Source organism: Thermobia domestica, unplaced genomic scaffold (assembly GCF_964235325.1).
Source record: "Thermobia domestica unplaced genomic scaffold, izTheDome1.hap1.1 HAP1_SCAFFOLD_201, whole genome shotgun sequence".
NCBI lineage: Eukaryota > Metazoa > Arthropoda > Insecta > Zygentoma > Lepismatidae > Thermobia > Thermobia domestica.
Genome location: NW_027655928.1, coordinates 236768 through 242318, shown reverse-complemented (window position 1 = coordinate 242318; position 5551 = coordinate 236768).

The window sequence follows — 5551 nt, the reverse complement described above, 5'->3', positions numbered from 1 at the left end:
CACGTTCACACTTCATATCATCACTAATAATACTACACAGGTATCGAAAACTAGTTATCGTTCTATTTTCTCCCCTCTTACTTGTATATTTGACACCGACTGCTTCGTTCCAATCACCATGACTTTTGTCTTTTTAACATTTATTTTTATCCCATATTCTTCACAGCACTTTCTCAAGTTTTCTAATATCTTATTGATTTTCCCTTCAGATTCAGCAATAAGGATCATACCATCTGCAAACCGTAAAATGAAACTTATATTACGATTTCATTAACAAGTTGGAAAAAAGTCGAAAGTAAGAAATAAAACTACTTATTGATTACTTGTAGTTTGAACCTTTCAACCCTTTCCCAATCTGTAGTGTAAATATTGAATGGTATTCTCATAGGTTAGAAGTTTTTTTAATTTTTTTTTAACGTTTGACGGTTATGCCCTTTAGGCTAAAGGAGGTGATTTATTAATGAAAGTAAATTTTTAGTGCTCTTACAAAGATGCCTGTGGGCCAGCGCGGAGACTGTAGAGTGGAAATGTTTCATTCAGTTTTGTATGTAATGCAAATAGATACTCTGTAAGAACTGTAGATTTCACAGCAGTTCGAACATCATGAAATGAAATCTTTCAGTTTAACGTCCCACGTTTTTTGCTCTTTAGACTAAGGCAGATGGATAATTAAGGTAAGTGAATGATAATAGAAGAACTGGTGGAATGCTTGTGTGGGAGGAAACGGGAGTACCCGAGGAAACTTACTTGGATGACTCACACCAGAGGTAAGTGGAGCGCTCTATCACAGAGTCACCATTTCCCCTCTACACAGGAGTTCGAGTATCAGATTCATTACTTACTAAAGAGTTATTCATTCTCTTTGATGATTGATCCTTCATAGCACAACATAAAACTGAAATCTTTGAATTATATGTTATGGCCGTCTGAGTAAGAAAATGAGCACAAAGAGCACGGGAAAAGGCATGACTTGTTTTCATATGAGTAACTATTATTATTTGCATACATTGAATATCGAAGTTCCTCTAGTCCACTTCCATCCATTATGGTTTCTATAGCTTCTAGATTGGTATCGCTTCATTTATTTCAAGTCTATGTATATAAAATTACACTTAGCTAGCGGGAGGTGGATTCTTTCATTACTCTGTCCAAACTGTAACCAGAAAATGTCAGAACTAAAGCTATTATAGAATCTATCCAGAATATTGCTGTAGTTTCCTCGAAATTTATAAATTATTAATCTGATGCTATCATTATTGATGTCATGGAAAAATATGCATTTCATCTTCCATTATATAACATTTATTAGCTACATTAGTTTTAAGGATGCATCAATGATAAACCTCTTGATCGCATTGCAAAGCTCTTGAAGTGCTCAATAATGATTGTTTTAAGTTTTTTCGGTATTTGTAGCAGTTACGAAGATATTTGAACTTAAGTATCAAAAAAAGAACTGAGAATATTCCATTTTTCAATTCATGGCGCTATATTTCAAAATGGCGGCAACAAATAAAAACACTTTATCTTCGGCAACACTTTCCAATGTGTTCACTCATAAATGGCGAAAGAAAAAGTTCTTATCTTAAAATGACCCATACTTATAATAGTTTGAAATTTGAGAGACGATATTAGTTGGCAGCCATATTAGTGATATCATATCTCCGTTTCCTCAACGGGGATTCCGTGGGACTTTTAGTATGTTCATATATAGATATAGCAGAATTGATACTGAAAATTTCAGCTGATTATTCCAAAATTCCACTTTATCCCAATTTGGAGCTAATTTTATTGAACTAATGAGGTCGGGAAGAGGGTGACATTTTAAAATAATGGAAACCGACCGATATAAATATCGAATTCATAGTTATCAGTTTCGTTGAGATGAATAATGACATTCCCGATATCATTTAAGTCTAACTTCATCCCCCAGTGGGGGTAAGACATTCCTAGCACCCCTAGCGGTGAGAATGAGAAGCGTAATATGTAGAAATAATCGAAAAGAATCTATATTAGTATTGAATCCATTGTTTTCTGTGTCGCTGGGATGAATAATGACACTCCTGATGCCGTTAAAATCCAAGTTCAGAGACATCGGCGTGAGGTTATGAAGAGATGGAAAACAAAATATCTAGAATTATCTATATTAATGTCCGATACATTATACATTTGTCTAATATATCATGAGACGTGAGTTTTGGGACACGTTGTGTAGGATTTGCCTTAATAGGTTACTTCGTTTAAAACGAACAAATATATCGTGTATATTATTATTATTATTTTATGAATAACATTGCAAAATTATATTGTTTTAGCTATAGGGTAATAGTTTTAGTGTGTCATATCATTTACGTGTAGCCTATATGTATTATTAATATCCTATCTTTGTGCACAAATATTTGGTTATTATATTATTTAAGGGGTATTTTGTGATCTTCCATTGTTTTTGTGGGAAAATCGAAACAGGAAATCTTTCGTAAGAAATTTCAAAATTCTATTTTCGTAAATCCTCCTAAAAGTTAATTTTCTACGGATCACGGGATCAACCATTTTTTCTTTATGGACAAACTCCTTTGTTCCGGCATTTACTTTCTGAACACTTCAACACTAATTTCTTCGACATTTGCTTTCATCTGCCATACGACAACGAAGTTCGTATTCAAAAGGGGTGTATATTAATTGTCACATTACTTAGGCCTCAGTACCTTGCTCCAGTTCTTACATAATATGTAATTTCAAGATGTAAAACATTCACACATTTTAAAATCTCATAAGTGGTTATGGTTCTGCCAAACTACAAGAATACTGCTCTTTTCTTGTATACAAAATTTTGTTCAGGAACATTTTAACCTATCAAAATTTTCATATTTTGATTCCCAATGAGTTAACACGTTTTGTTTATATATGATACAAATTGAGAATACATCTACCATTTTAGTGCAAATATGTAATATGATTCCGTAAATAACACACCACTGGCAACTGAAGAAATTTTCACATATCTTTGTTAACAGTAGGGCTGTTCCGAAAATCGAGTAATCGATAATAATTCGATACAATTTCAAAACCGTTTTGTCGATAAAGAATTTTAATTTTATTGAATTATCGACCTTTCGAGACTAGTATTATTCTAGACACTCGAAGTATTCGAGACTCTGGAATCGTTCGAGACACTCAAGTGTTCGATGCACTCGTGAGTTTTGAGTTGTTTGAAAGCAGCAAATACTGAAAGATCTCAGTATGATCGCAATTTATAGAGTCGTTTGAATATTTTGAAAAGTTCGGGATTATTGGAGTGTTTAGAAGAAACAATGCAATCGAGATTATCATAGGTGTACATATGTACCACATATATGCAAGGTGTTCATTTTAAAAGTTGCCTCCCTTGAAATGAAGTGAAAGAAGAGTTTCTTCCCATATGATTATGTATATACAAGACTTACGTAGCTGTCAGAAATGGGGAAGAGAGAGAGAGAGAGAGAGAGATAAAGGAAGATAAAACATGCATCGCCCGAACGGAATTGGAATCCAAGACACTATTTGCCTACAAACTGTCACTTTACTGATTCCACCAACAACAGGGCACAGAAAAGGAGAATTTTGCATCGGTTTCGAGGATTTAAATGAAAGTTTTGGATGAAAACAGCTTCTGATATTAGGCACAGGTAAGGAAATTCGATAAGGCTGAAGACTTATTGAGCTTCGGTTTTGAAAATTTAGTATCTGGCCCTCGAAACCCTTCGAGTATTTGAGATTGTCGAAATTTCGCGTAATATCTGAATATCGAGTATCATTGAAACAAACTTTGGGAATTTTGGGTGCAAAGTTCCCTATCTGTTTGTATTACGTCCTATAGGTCTGTGTGTATGTGACATCCGACGATAACTTTCGAACAAATTGTACGATTTTGATGCAACTTACTTTAAAATGTTCCTCTTTGCTTTCATCATACACATGGGCGCCCCCTGGCTCACGAAAAAGTATACGTAATATAGTGAACCCAACCTAGAAAATTTTCTTCGGTCGACCATGATCATATACCTATTGTTTTTGTTTGCCTACGACAAGGGGAACTCCCTTGAATCCGCTTATTTATTCCTACTTTGAGCGTATTCGTGATGTTACGACTATTATTATATTTCTGTTTTCTCACTATTAATATTATTGCTACTTCTATTACTACTACTACTACTACTAGCACTATAATCTTTTACTGTCATTTTTGCAACTGACGTTTAGTACGTTTCAGTACCATTTTTTAGCCGTTTTCCTTTCTTCTTTGTTGTCTTATATGGGATATGTAGCCTATGTGAAGTAGGTAGATTTTACACCAAATTATTGATATGTTTTAGAATAGATCTCTCTTCACCAAATACTTGCTGCATGTGAGTGAAAAGCAAGCTAGGTCTGCCCTTCCGTCAGTGTTCGCTTTTTTTGCCATCCTCTTGTTTCCCGCCATTTTCTTCTTTGCTGCCATTTTGGAATGCCTATGATCACGTACTGCAGTAGTACGTAACGAAGAAATTGGGACTTGAGACTGCTTTTCTATTTTTAGCGTGCCTTTCTATGGCCAAAATTTTTCATCTTGCCGCCATCTTGAAATACCTATGATTACATACCGCAGTAATCGGATCCACTCCCTCCTCCAATGAGAAGGTCGCAGAAGAACTCTCATTTTTGCCGTTTTTGAACATTACTTTTGGTACCTGTCGGAGCCCGCGCCCCATGAAATTATATAAAGTGCAAATAATCACTCGATTCGGTTCACCAGTTTAGAATATTAGCGCGATTATACTTCGTCACTTTCCCGTTGACTCCATTTTCTTTTGACCACCACCTTGAAATGAAATGGTGCGACTGACAATTCTTACCGTGCCGGTTCTGTTGTCTGTGGCACAAACTTACAATGTTAGAGTGTGTGCAAAGCGCATCGCTCTATCTGGTGCCCTTTGCATGACACAGGCACACACATACACGGCCCTAGCAATTAAATTAGCCCGTCCTTTCTCATAGGGCGGGCTAAAAAGGGCAGAAAGAAATGCCTCAGCCTTATCGAACACTCCTAGTTAACAGTCACTTAGTTTCCGTAACCAGATGTCATTTCATTATTATTAAATTTTATCTTTCACGTTGTTTATATTAAAAGTTAGACGAGTCTAACACTTGTTAAGATAATACCTTTGTAGTCATTCCCTTTACAAACGTCTTTACGGTGATAGTTGTGATGTGTATGTGTGGATTGAATGTCTGAGTATACGATTCTCTCAGGTTAGGTTTAGGATATAATTTATGTTTAATATATGTGCCTTAATTGCGTATACTCTATGTTTTAATGTGTATAATGTGGTCTAATGTTATGGCTATAGGTAGCTAAAGAAGAGGTAAACCCTGTAGCTAGATTTTAGTGAGTCAACAGGGGTCTCAAGAGGCACATCAGTATTTAACACTGCTGTATGCGTGTTGTGATTACCCACCACACTAAAACCGAAGTTATTCTTGAGTTCTAAAATGATAATTTACTTGTAACACTAAGACTGTCAAAAGGTACAATGGT